The following is a 14,776-nucleotide window of genomic DNA, read 5'->3' on the forward strand; positions in this document are numbered from 1 at the left end:
GAGGGGGGAGGAGGGAGGCGGGGACGGGTATATGCATACACAAAGAGTGCAATGCGCACCACCCAAACGATGGATATATTTGAAACTCGGACTTGGGGGGGAGGGGGGAAAGGGCAACATACGTAACCTAAACATCTATACCCCCATAATATGCTGAAATTAAAAAAAAAATTGACAGGCATGCAAAGAAGCAGAAAAAAATATGACATAATGAGGAAGAGAAATATCAATCAAAACTGTTACAGATGTTACAATTAGCAGACAAGAACATTAGAACAGCTATTATAACTGTATTCCATATGTTCAAAGAGTTAAGTAGAGATATGGAAGATATCAAAAAAATCCAAATCAAACTTGTAGAGATGAAACTACAGTATGTGAGACAAAAAATACACTGGATGGGATTCATGGCAGATAAGACATGGGAGAAGAAATAGTGAACTTGAACCATAGCAATAGAAACTATGAAAAATAAAACACAGCGAAAAGAGAATTGAAACAATGTAAACAGAATAACAGAGCAAAATAAATCCATGCAACAACATCAAGCAGCCTCGTGTATGTATAATTGGAATCCCCAAAAGAAAGAAGGGAGAGTTGGGCAGATAGACACTATTTGAAGAAATGAAGGCCGAAAAAATTTCAAATCTGCTGAATACTATAAATATATAGATCCAAGAATGCGAAGTAACCTCAAACGCAAGAAGTATAAAACTACACCAGGATGTCTCATAGGCAAATTGTTCAAAATCAGTGTAAAAAGAAAATCTTAAAAACAAGCAGAGAAAAAAACCACATTGTATAAGAGGAACAAAGATAAATATTTCTCATAGAAAACTGTGCAAGTGAGAAAACAATGCATCAACATCTTTAGAGTACTGAAATAACAGATCCAATAACCCATGGGTCAAAGAAGAAATAAAAAGGGAAATCAGAAAGTATTTTGTTGCTGCTTTGATTGCTTTGGGGGTCTTCTTCAAAAATTCTTTGCCTAGGCCGATGTCTGAAAGGGTCTTCCCTACATCTTCTTCTAGGATTCTTAAAGTTTTGTGCCGTATATTTACGTATGTTATCCATCGTGAATTGATTTTTGTAAGGTGAGAGGTGGGGATCCAGTTTCAATCTTCTGTATGTAGTTATCCAGTTTTCCCAGCACCATTTATTGAAAAGAGATTCTTTTCCCCAGTGTATATTTTTGGCTTCTTTGTCAATGATTAGATTACTATATGCAGATGGTTTCATCTCTGGATTCTCAGTCTTATTCCAAAGGTCTATATCTCTGTTCTTGTGCCAGTACCATATTGTTTTAGTTACTATAGGCTTCAAGTCTGGTAGACTGATGCCTCCGAGTTTGTCCTTTTTGCTTACTATTGCTTTGGCTATTCAAGCTCCTTCTGGATCCAAACGAAGTATAGGTTATTTTTCCTATATCTGTGAAATATGACATTGGTGTTTCTCTGGGGATTGCATTGAATCTGTAAATCACTTTGGGAAGTATGGACATTTTAACAGTTTTGATTCTACCGATCCATGAGTATCATATATTTCTTCGTTTGTGTCATCTGTGATTTCTTTCCTCAGTGTTTTGTAGTTCTCCTTGTAGAGATCTTTCACATCTTTGGTTAAGTGTATTCCTAAAGGGCTTTTTTTTTTTAATGTATTGTGAATGGTAATTGAGTCCTTGATTTTATTCTCAGCTTGACTGTTATTGGTATATAAAAATTCCACTGATTTGTATACACTTATTTTGTAACCTGTGACTGCGCTCAATATATTTTGAATTCCAGGAGTCTCTTGGTGGGGTCTTTAGGATTTTCTAGATAAAAAATCATATCAAAATAAAAAAAGATCATATCATCAGTAAAAAGTGTTAGTTTCACATTGTCTTTCCCGATTTGAATACGCTTTATTTCTTTCTGTTGCCTGATTCCTCTGCTAGGACTTCCAGTACTATGATGAATAGAGGGGGCTACAGAGGGTCACCGTTTTCGGGGAAAAGTTTTCAACTTTTCCCCATTCCGTATGATGTTTGTTATGGGGTTGTCATATATTGCTTTTTATAATTTTGAGATATGTTCCTTCTATGCCTAGTTAGTTGAGGGTTTTTATCACGAAAAGGTGCTGGATTTTGTGGAATGCTCTTTCTGCATCTATTGAGATGATCATATGGTCTTTGTTTTTGCTTCTGTTCATGTGGTGAATCTCATTTACTGATTTCCACATGTTGAATCATCCTTGCATCCCTGGGATGAAGCCCACTTGGTCGTGGTAGGTTATTTTTTGGATGTGCTGTCGAATTTGGTTTGCTATTATTTTATTGAGGAGTTTTTAATCTCTATTCATAAGAGATATTGGCCTGTAATTTTCTTTTTTTGAGTGTCCTTTCCTGGATTTGATATAAAGGTGATACTGGCTTCACAGAATGAGTTGGCGAGGATTCCATTCTTTTTGATGTTATAGAATGATTTCTGTAGTATGGGTACCAGTTCTTCATAGTTCTGGTAGAATTCAGCTATGAATCCATCTGGTGCTGGCCATTTTTTTTGTTGCTGCTTGTTATTGGTCTGTTCAGGAGTTCCATTTATTCCTGGTTGAGTCTTGTGTTTCCAGGAATTTGTCTATTTACTTAACATTTTTTCGTTTATTTGCATAGAATTTTTTTATTGTTTATTGATGATATTTTATATTTCTGTGGTATGAGTTGTAATATCTAATTTTTCATTTATTATTGAGGTTATTTAGATCCTTTTTCTTCCATTCCTTGTCAATCTAGCAAAAGGTCTATCAATTTTGTTTAACTTTCCAAAGAACCAATGTTTTGTTTTGTTCATCCTTTGTATTATTTTCTTGTTTTCCATTTCTTTTAGTTTTGCTCCAAATTTAGGTATTTCTTTTCTTCTGTTGGCTTTGAGTTTAGTTTGCCCTTCTTTTTCTATTTCCTTGTGATGTGTCGTTAGGTTGTGAATTTGCAATCTTTCTGTCTTTTTTAATTTCAGGGTATTATGAAGGTACAAACATACGGTTACATTTTATTTCTGTGCCTGACCCTAGTGAGGGTTAGAGGTATGCCCCTCTCCTCTACAATGCTCCCCGTGTCCTTTAGTTTGATTGTCTTTTTTTTTGTTTCATATTTGTTTTTGTTTTTGTTTTTTATTTCAGCATATTATGGGGGTACAGATGTTTAGGTTATGTATGGTGTCTTTGCACCCCTCCCCCCACCAAGTCAGATCTTCAAGCGATTTCCATCTTAATTTCATTATTGACAATAATCATTCAGCGGCAGGTTGTTTATTTTCAATGACTTTGTGTAGATTTAAGTGTTTTTCTTGGAATTGCGTTCTGGTTTTATTCCACTGTCATCTAAGAAGACACGTGGTATGATTTTGATTTTCTTTGAATTTGTGACGTATTTTGTGGCTTAACATATTGTTAATCTCAGAGAACGTTTCATGTGCCGATAGGAAAAATGTATATTCAGTAGTTTTGTGGTAGAATGTTCTGTGAACATTGGGTGTGTTAGGTCCATTTGTTCTACAGTCCCATACATGTCTAGCGTTTCTTCATTTATTTTCTGCTTCAATGATCTGTTAAGTTCTCTCAGTGGGGTATTGAAATCCCTGGCAATTATGATATTGCCGTTTACCTCTTTGCTTAGATCTAGTACAACTTGTTTACGAACCTGGGACCTTCTGTGTCAGGTGTATATATATTTAGAATTGTTGTGTCTTCTTGTTGAATTACTCCCTTTAAAATTATATAATGATTATCTTTGTTTTTCTGTATCATTGTTGATTTAAAATCAATTTTATCCTATATGACAATGACTACATCTGCTTTCCTTTTGTTTCCATTTGCATGAAATATTTTTTTCCATCCCTTCACCTTGACTATGTGAGTCCTTGTAGGTTAGTTTTGTTTCCTGGACTCAGAAGAAACTTGCATTGCATTTTTTCATCCATTCAGCCAGCCTATGGCTCTTGAATGGGTCATTAAGACCACTGATGTTGAGTGATAGAATTGATATGTGGGATATTGTTCTGTTCATCATGCTGGGTACTACCTTATTGCTTTGTTTTCCTTTTGTCCTATTGTTTTACATGAACTGGGAGTTTTAGCTTTTAGGTGATTTTACATTGTCAGGTTTCTACTGTGCTGATCCATGTATAATGCAGTTGTGAGTATTTCCTGCAGGGCAGATCTGGTCATGACAGATTTCCTTGATGTTCAATGTCTGGAAGGCTCTTTATTTTTTATTCATATATAAAACTTATTTTTGCAGGATACATATATAAAAGTTATTTTTGCTGACAATTGTTCTGTTTAAGAATACTGAAGATGGGGCCCCAATCCCTTCTGGTTTGTAAGGTCTCTGCTGAAAAGCCTGGGGGTCGCCTGCTGGGTTCCTGTGTAAGTTACTTGGTGTTTTCACTTCCTGGATTGCCGGAATTCCTCCTACATGTTGACTTTGGCCAGTCTGATGACTATATGTCTCGGTGATTATGTCATTGCAATGAACCTCCCAAGTGTCCATTGAGACTCTTGTATCTGGATGTATAAATCTCTAGCAAGATCAGGGAAGTTTTTCTCAATTTCTATTCTCAACCTATTTCTCAAATAGGTTTTCTAGCTCTTCTGCTTTTTCTTCTCTGCCCTCAGGGATGCCTATGATTCTTATATTTGTTCATTTTACATAATTCCTTATTTCTTTTAGGCTTTGGTTCGTTCCTCTTGATTTTTTTGTTTTTTATGTTTGACCGATTGGGTTAATTTGAAAGAGTTGTCTTCAAGCTCTGAAATTCTTTCTTCTGCCTGGTATAGTCTATTCTTAAAGTTTTCCATTGTGTTTTGTATTTGCTTAAATAAAATTTTCATTTTCAGAAATTCTAATTATCTTTTTATTAATATGTCTAGATCTTTAGTTAATTTTTCATTCATTTCCTAAATTGTTTTTCTGGTTTCTTTAAATTGGTTTTCCATTTTGTCTTGGATTTCATCGAACTTCCTTACAATCCTTATTTGGAATTTTTTACCTGTCATTTTAATATTTTCATTCTGGTTGGCATCCATTGAGACAGACCTGGTGTGCCCCTTTGGGGGTGTCCTTTAGCTCTGATTTTTCATTCTTGTGGAGTTCTTATACTGGTTCCTCATCTGGAGTAGCTGTTGCTTCTTATCTTTTGATTTTATTTTGTTTAGATGGAGATTTTTCCCCACTCACTCCTAAGAGTGTGTCCGTAGCATATGTTTGGTAAGAACATTTGCCTTTGCTTTTTGGTGCTTTGATGGGGGTCTAGGTTCTGGACAGATGCCTTAGTATAGATATCCTTAGTGTGGCAATTTTCTCAGTCAGTAGCAGTTTGTATGGTGTAGCAGTGGTGAGCTATGTGTCTGAGCAGATTCCCTGTCTCTTGTTGGTAAAGAAGATGGAGATCTTTGAAATCCTTTCTCTTTCCCCAGCCCTGTGGTCTTCCTAACAGTGTAAATTGCATTGGGATGCCCAGCTTAATCTCTGAGACAGTAGGTGGTCAGTATTAACTTTTAAACCTAAATTAAATTTCAATTTTAATTAGTCACTCCACATTTCAAGTGCTCAATTAATGACCACATGCACCAAGTGGGCTAGCATATTGGACAATGTAGCTCTGACCCACTGTTTCACCTTGGGTAAGACTCTCAACCTCTCTGTGCTTCACTTCCTCCATCTATATAATGGGGATGACAACAATAAGTACCTCAAAGAGTGAGGACTGAGTTACTGAGGGTAAAGCATTTCATGCCTTCCCACCAGGGCTGGATCAGGACCTAAGCTTAGTGCCACATCACATAGCAGAGCAAGATCGAAGTCCTAGGTTCAAGAGAGTCCATGCTGGTAGCTCTCCAAGGTCAGGAAAGTACACCCTCCACCCCTTAAAAACATAATCTCTCTGTACCTCCCTCCTGGGTCGAAGTCACTGCCAAGGTCATGATCCTGGGTCCAGCAGGGGTTTGCTTAACATTGCAAAAATGTTGCTACCTGATGGTGGAAAGTCATGGCCGGGCAGAGACAAGTGAACATGGACACATTTTTTCCCATATTTGGAAAATATTGACTGAACCTGCCGGAGGCTGGATGGGTACCGGCTCACAGTGGAGGGAGACAATAGAGAGAGATGGGAGCCAGGGGCCATGCAATGGAGACAGATGGGACCCAAGGAACATCAGTGGAGAAAGATGGGAGCCAGGGGACATCAATCAAAGTGGACCCAGTCTCTGCACTCCAGGACTGAGAGTCTAATGTGGAAAACAGAGATATGAAGTTAGAAGGAGGCAGGAAGACAGTGTCAGAGAAATTTCCTTCACTCTGAAGCTAGCCAGAGGCGTGGAGTGAACTGCCCAGCACTAGCCAGAGCTTTCAGAGACCAAGAGGATCTGACCGCTCCACATCGCAGGTCTCAGTCTCTCCAGCTCTTTCCACCTGACCCTTCCTGCAAGTCTCACCAGTTCTGCATCTCTTGCCCCTCCTTCTCTTTCTCCCATTACTTCCACCTGTAGTTGTCACAGAAGTGGGGGTGAAGGAGGTGACACTGGAGATAGATACTGAATATCTGTAGGACTTACAAAGACAGGGGCTAGGACATGCGCCAACACTCAAACACAAACACACAGAGCACACACAGTCTCTTGCAGTCTAAGTTAGAATACAATTCACCAGGTTACAAAGGCTGTATTAGGGCAACTTCAATTTAATTAAATAATTCCCTCCTTTCGGTCAGCTGCTTAGTTTTGAACATACACCACCACCACCACCTCCACCACACAAACGCAAGCACACCTTCAAATATGAAATTATATAAATACACAGAACCCCCTCACATGCAAGATACACACATAAGCACACCCAGACTTGTACAGAGAAACACATCCCAGCAGAGTCACATAAATACAAACACCGCTTCATATATAAAAATCATTATATAAGCACAGACACAGATACAAACAGGCAGTCAAATACACGCAAGCATAAACAAACAGGCAACTAAGTAGACAAGTGCATGCTCACCCACACCCACAAACATAAACACACATGAATACACTGACACCCGACACACTCACATGCTCCTGTGGACTTTAGTATCTTCACCACAATATCTGCCAGCATCTAGGGGGAGAGTAAAGGGACAGGGAACAGGTCACAGTGCCACCCAAGCAGGAAGTGTAGATTACCCCTCACCTTCCCTCTAAGTTAACACACCTGGATAAAGATGAGAGGGGAGGCGGGGACTGGATGAAGTTTCATAACTGTGTGGGGAGGCAGGCTTAGGATAAAAGGCCCAGCTGGACGCTGCAGTGGGGTAGAAGACAGCCTGGGACCATGGAGCTCAGTGTCCTCCTCTTCCTTGCAGTCCTCATGGGCCTCTTGCTACTCCTGGTCAAGGGCCGCCCAAGCGCCCGTGGCTACCTCCCACCAGGTCCCCATCCTCTGCCCTTGTTGGGGAACCTTCTGCAGATGGACAGAGGAGGCCTACTCAAGTCCTTCCTGAGGGTAAGATGCTGATGGCTGGGGTCTGAGGGTGAGCTGCTTCCTGCATTGATATTTGGGAATCCCCCTGCAGATAGAGTGAAGCAGGCTTTGAGGCTCAGGGGTGGGGTGGAGAAGGTTGGTGAGTAAGGCCCATTAACTGAAGTATGGATGGTGGTGTTAAGAGAAAATAATTTAAAGAAATTAAATTTAGCAGAGATTATTTGAGCAAGGAACAGATTCAGAATAGGGTAGCACCCTGAACCAGTTAAGGGTAAGAGAGCATCACCCAGAAATGTGGGCAAGCAGACTTACAGTGAGAAAAAGAAAGTGACATACAGAAATAGCCTGGTTGGTTAGAGCTCAGAATGTGCCTCATTTGGACATGTGTGAGGCAGTTTGCAGCCTGTGATTCCCTGAAAGCTCAGCTGCTCTCGGTACCTGAGACTTGAACACTTGATGCAAGAATATACTCTCAAGTTGGTTGGCAGCTTGTTAGGTTATAGTTTACTATGTACAGAGGTAGCTTTAGGCCAAATTTAATTTAATTGAACAATTCCCCCCTCCTGGTCAGCCTCACAATTTTGAAAGATTGACCAAAACCCTGGACACAGACACCGACTTTTGTCACCATGATAATGGACTTGTTTTATCTCAGTATGGAATTCACAGTTTATAATGTCAATTACTTGGACGACTCTGTATGCTTTCTTCTCTTTTTGTTATTCTAACTGTAAGGAGACCTTTTCATGTACAAAGGAGGGCAACATACAAGCATTTGAGACTGTGGAGGGGATATAACACTTCAAAGAGGCTAATGTGGTGACTGTCAGGAGGATAGGACCAGGAAACTGAACTATACCCCTTAACAGGGGTCTCCAAGAACCAACTCAAACAAAGTCAAACAATTCAAATTTGAGGCAATAAAGATAACTATATTGGAGTCATATCATTTTTTCAGAGCAGAACAGAGATTAAGGACCAGAGCTTGCAATTCAATGGTGTGATGTAAAGAGGTATCCGTTTTTACAGTTAGCCTGGAACACAGTCAGAGTAATCTTCAGACTCACTAGAAGATGTGTAAAACTTAGAAAACCTTGGGATAGCCTGGATTGCCATTCATCGTTCAGGATGCCCGCTAACCAAATGTTAGCTGCCCCCATAAACACATCATGTGTTGCTTTCACCTGATAAAGGTCATTAAAGTATTTGGTGGCAGAGTCTAGAGAAACAGCAATATCAGCCACCTTTCCAATTAAGCTTTCTGTAGTTGTAAAATCAGGGGAAAGCTACGTGCAATATTTGGTTATTCCCTGCTCTGTATACAAGCCCCAACATGGTCAAACAGAAGATCTACAACTGATTAATATGCCATCAATTGTTTTTGTTCAACAGAAATATTCTCATCCACCTTTTGAAGTGTGGCTTTTACCTGTCTTTAACTCTGGGAGGTCTAATTGCCTATAAAATCTGAGATCTTCTCCAGTGTACAGATTAGTCTCAAAGTCCATACAGAGGGCACCCCAATAGCACCTAAGGCCTCCAGGAACCCCACGGGAAACTTTGCTCAGTGGAAACTAACTTATCTTATATTTTGAGGTTGGTACTAATTTCAGTTATCGACCACGTTGGCCTCTGATAATGGGAGGTATTGTGGGAACTTTCAGGGAAAGCTATTTGGAAGGCTGGATTGAGGCAGGCCAATTAGCAAGATCTGAACCAGTGAGGAGACAGAGCAGAGTAATCAAATCCTCAGCTGACCCAATAGAGACCCTCAGGGAATGGACAAGAGGACAACTCAGTGGCATTTGAGCAGAGGTTAGTTAAATTTGTCCTGCCATAAGTCTCGCTAGCTCTTGAACAAGATCTAGTGGGAAGCTTAACTTTTTTGCAATCTTTTCATAGCATGCTGTAAGGGTGCATAACCACATTTAGTGCAAAGGGACCTTACTCAATTTAATCCAGAATCATTATGCAAGCAATTATTCACACCCTCATAGGTAGTCCCCAGGTCTCATGCATGTGACAACTGGAAGCACAATATACCTTTGGCAGGTAACACTAATATAGGTTTTCTATATTTGATAGTAATTAGGTTACGAATTGAAAAGGTCAGGGTACTGTTACCAGTGAGTGTAGGGAAGGAAGTATTAATGATGTCTAGAATACCAAGGATAGCTTTCTTCCCTTCCTTAGGGGTTTAAGGTTGACTCTCACTGCGAACACAACGAGGCAATGGCATCAGTGTTTCCTCTTTTGGCAACCATTAGCCCACAAAACCAACAATTGCTCGGTTTTCTTGCTGGAGCATAACAAGTATTTGCTAAAGCCACCCACAGATTATGGTCTCATGGTTTTTTCTGTAATGAAAAGGAAGGGATTAGGACAGCTGGAAACAGGGAAAAAGGAAAAAAAGATAATGCTTTCCTAATGGCAGAGAAATCTTGATCCACATTTTTGGGCACGCTGTTCACATCTAGGCTGCTCTCTGCTTCTGGGGAAAAACGTCCCTGGTCAGCTGAACCTTAAGGTCCCCAACAGTTGTACAGTTCCGGAAGTCTGGCAGGGTTCCTTTGAATTGGGAGATGTGGAGCCAAGACTTGAGGTCCATAACTACTTAATAAGGGCCAATCTATGTTTTTCCTGTGGGAGTGGTCTGATTGCCATCACAGTAATACCTTTGACCAAAGCAATCCAGTCAATTCAGTTATCTTTGCTTAATGACTTTGTGTTTGTATTTCTTTATTTAACTGTCTTACAACTTGCCCAGTGAAGCAAATACTCTTTTAAGTGGTGATTTCTCCAGGAATGCCCCATAAGGGAAATACATTTCTAATAACCTTTTAGTCACTGTTATATTATTGGCCTTCCTGTGTAGGAAAGCATCTATACCACCAGAAAACATGTATTGTGTGTGGCAATTGAGTGAACTCCGTCTGCAAGTGTTCAAATGATACCTCGGGTGCCAGAAATGTATCATCTGAGGTCTTCATTGTCTTCCCAGAATTATGGGCTTGACAAACCAAACATTGCTATAAACCATTTTAGCAATCTTAGAACAGTCACAATATACTTTTAATAACTTGGATCATTTTATCTCTTTCATGATGAGTCATGGAGTGCAGAGCTTTTAATAATGGAAGCTATAATAACTCAGGAAGTACCAGGAAACTATCCAGTCCCCCTGACTGCATGCTTAACATTGGATCACCATCCTCTTAAATACCAATTTTTTTTCTCCAATTCACATGCATATCACTATTTATTAAATAGCTTATCATAGGTAATTTTATTTGAATCAATCTTACTCAGTTAATTAAAGTTTTATATCTTCACAATTTCATTACTGGCTGACTTAGCATGAAAACATGCAAAATCCTTTTGTTTATATTTAACCAATTTTTGTTCAGCTTGATATTGGGTTATCAGTTTTCTGAACCTTCAGTTCTGGGATTTCTTACCCATCCAATGGTATGATCTTAAAGTTATATGATAGAAACCTGTATTTGTCAGAGTCCTTTCCATGAAATTCCTTGAAGATGAAATATTTTAGGCTTATAGTTGCTCAGAAAAGTATCACAGTAAACCATTAGCTCTCTGTAAATTACAAAGCTTAAAATAGCCATAGTACCACTCACATTGTACAAGGTGAGTAGTGTATGCAGCGTGGACATGCTGGACAAAGGGGCAATTCACATCCCAGATGGGACAGAGTGGGTTGGTGTGAGGTATTATCATGCTACCCATAATGTTGCACAATTTAAAACTTATGAGTTGTTTCTCTCTGGAACTTTCCATTTAATATTTTCAGACAACTGTTGTCCATGGATAATTGAAACCGTGGAAAGAGAAATGGCTGATAAGGAAGAGTATGATTCTTTGGTTGTGATGCCAGGGAGAAGTGGCCAGACTCAAGGCTATGTGGGTGGGAGTGACATTAGAAGTATTTGATCACCTGCACTGTTTAGGGCACCAACCAATCAGAGCAGACCTTAGCTGGGCCACGGGTTAACCCTTTATTTGCTGGGTCCTGGGAAGGTGAAAGGGCAGCCTGGGGAGAAGGGTCTTGGGGAAGATGACTGATTACCAGTCTGGTGTGTGAGTGTTTAATAGTTTGACCACTGAGGTGTGTGCTGACTCGTATAACCCAGGGTGTGGGTATGTTTGGCAGCTCCGACAGAAATATGGGGATGTCTTCACCGTATACCTGGGACGGAGGCCCACGGTCATGCTGTGTGGGATAGAGGCCATAAAGGAGACCCTGGTGGACCAGGCTGAGGACTTCTCTGGCCGGGGCAAAATCGCCATCTTGGAGCCAGTCTTCCAGAGATATGGTGAGAGCTTCCAACGCACTGGGAGGGCCGGGTGGAGGATGCATCAAGGAAGGCAGAAAATGGGTGAAGAAGGACCCAGAGCCTCTTTCTAATGTCCTCTGCAATGCACAATTCCCCACACCCCAGGCGTGGTCCTTGCCAACGGGGACCACTGGAAGACCCTCCAGCAATTCTCTCTGGCCACCGTGAAGGACTTCAGGATGGGAAAGTGGGGCATGGAGGAACGGATTCAGGAGGAGGCTCAGTGCCTGGTGGAGGAGCTGCAGAAATCCAAGGGTGAGTCCTGGGAGTCGCAGGAAGGACAGTGAAACAGAGAGAGTTGCGAGCGACCAGCAGTAGAAAGATAGAAAGGTAAACATGGGCAGAGCCAGAGCCAGAGGCCGATAGACCATCAGACAGAGGGACAGGGACATAGAGAGAGACAGGGGACTGGAAGGGAACAGAGATTGGCAGGAGAGACACACAGACAGCCCGGGAAAGAGGAAGGTGTGAGGTGTGTAGTGTCTAAGAACAACTCAAACATGTATACTTAGTGAGTAGGGCACTATTTACTGGGCTCAGTGAAAGCACTTCGTGGATTAATTGTATCTATGTAAGGCTGAAACAGAAATCATATAAAAGAGAGCAAAAAGAGAAAGGGGAAACCTGAAGACAATTTGAAGATAGGGAAAAGTGTTTTCCTTTCCTTGGGTGACTTGCTGAGGAGTTGCCCGTGATCAAAGAGGCCAGGTGGGTGCTCTGCTCTTGGGCAGTCTGCCGCGGCATCAGGGAAGCACTTTTGTTTGTTCTTTAATTCTGCATACGTGGGTATTTATGGGACATACAGGTGACACGGTCCTTTCTTAGCATTTCTGTCTAAATAATGGCAGGTCTTTACCATCTCTCTTATGAAACTGCTTGAGAGATTTTGGGATGGGGAGGCAGAGACATGGGGACAACAGGGAGCAGGGACAGAGGGATTGAGAAGAAAGACAGGAGGAGACAGAGACATGGGTAGATGGACAGGAAAGGAGAAAGAGATGGCGATAGAGGGACCAAAACAAAGAGAAAGGCACGCAGAGATGTGCACAGACACACAGGGAGAGGGACTCAGGGAGGCAGAAAGAAACGAAGGCAAAGAGAAATGGAGGCTGGGAAAATTAGGGATTGAGACAGACGAGGCTCAGGAAAAGTTGTGCAGAGAAAGAAGACAGGTGAGACCCAGAGACAGAGGCCACAGCAACCTGGTGTTCTCAGGTGCTCACACCCTAGTGTCAGTGCAGCTGGGGCCAGGGCTGAGCCTGTGTGCACGGACACCAACTAAGAGGTGCAGAGCAATTCCTGATGCCCAGAGAGCCCCAGGTGTGGATAAAAGTGTTGAAAGGGGGAGTCACAATAGGGATAGAGAGATCAGGGCTTTTTAATTTGCACAAGCAATTGACCGATCATCTACTCTGCCACACCCCTGCCCCTGGGACTTACAACCCTCTTAGCTCACAGGTCCAGGGTGAGGACCAACTGCACAGACCCTGTAGCTGGGCTGCCTGGATTGGAATCCTGGCCCCCATAATGAGTAGCTGTGTAATCTTGGTCAAATTACTTAAACTCTCTGTTTTCCCAGATATAAAATGGGTAAAGTAGTAGAATTGCATCTACTTTACAATGTTGCAGTGAGAGTAGATAAAATGATATGTGAAGTGCTTAGAATGGGGCTTGAGCACAATGGGAGTGAGCGTGGGCTGTGATGTTTTTCTTGTGTTTATCATGACTGAGTGATGCTGGACAGTCACACAGAGATGGGTTGGGGACAGCCAGAGGTTCCCCAAACTCTGAGTCCATGTCTCTTGACCTGCTGCCTCCTCCTCCTCCTAGGAGCCCTCCTGGACCCCATCTTCCACTTTCAGTGCATCACTGCCAACATCATCTGCTTCATTGTCTTTGGAAAATGCTTGGACTACAAAGATGAAGAGTTTCTGAGGCTGCTGGACCTGTTCTACCAGTCTTTCTCACTGGGCAGCTCTTTATGTGGCCAGGTCAGAGAGATGGAGAGCGACAGGGAGGGTGGATGAGGTGACATCCAGGGTAGGGGAAAGGATAATCTTTATGAAGGGCCCAGAAATGCAGCTTACGCCTGGAAAAAAGGCAGGGACACGTGGAGAGAGGGACACTGAGACCTGGGGATAGGGACAGAGAGATTGAAGGAAAGGATGGGGTTGACGGGAGGCAGAAATAAAGACTTAGAGAAAGACTAAGAAAATGAGGGTTTAGGATAGACAGAAATGAGTGAAAACAGGACAAGCAAAAGCAGAGATAAGGGAATCCTGAGAAACATAGTTGATACTAATGTGAGGGAGGAAGGGGCTGTGGGTGAGAGGGAGAGAGAGGAGACTAGGTTGGACTTTCAGCCTCTCTGCTCTTCTAGGCCCTGATTCCTGTGTCTTTGCTTCTTTGTCCTAGGTGAAGCCCCTCACCCGAGGAAATTCAAGGGTATATCACAACAGGGAACCGCATTTCTTCCATTTTTCCCATTTCTCCTGCTCCCTGTGTATGTATTTATTTAAAGAACTTTTCTCAGACTATAAAGTACTATGCTGCTCTTTTTTTTTATTTCTCCATATTATGGAGGTACAAATGTTTTGGGTACGTTGCCCTTGCCACCCCCCAGTCAGAGCTTCAAATGTGTCCATGCCCCAGATTGTGTGCATCGCACTCATTATATATGTATATGACCCTTCCCCCTTCCATCTGCCTGAAACCCGATAAATGTTATTCCTATATGTGCACTTAGGTGTTCATCAGTGAAACCAATTTGCTGGTGAACACACGTGGTGCTTCTTTTTCCATTCTTGGGATACTTCACTTAGTAGAATGGGTTCCAGCTCTATCCAGGAAAATACAAGAGGTGCTATATCGCCATTGTTTCTTATAGCTGTATAGTACTCCATGATATACATATACCACATTT

The 14,776-nt window shown here is 41.6% G+C and overlaps 1 pseudogene; it reads left to right on the forward strand.

The window, feature by feature from the left end:
- The first annotated feature begins 7,289 nt into the window (after positions 1 to 7,289).
- LOC105820599 overlaps positions 7,290 to 14,776 on the forward strand; it is a 37,487-nt pseudogene continuing 30,000 nt past the window's right edge.

Source organism: Propithecus coquereli, unplaced genomic scaffold, assembly GCF_000956105.1.
Source record: "Propithecus coquereli isolate 6110/MARCELLA unplaced genomic scaffold, Pcoq_1.0 Scaffold53, whole genome shotgun sequence".
Classification (NCBI taxonomy): Eukaryota; Metazoa; Chordata; class Mammalia; order Primates; family Indriidae; genus Propithecus; species Propithecus coquereli.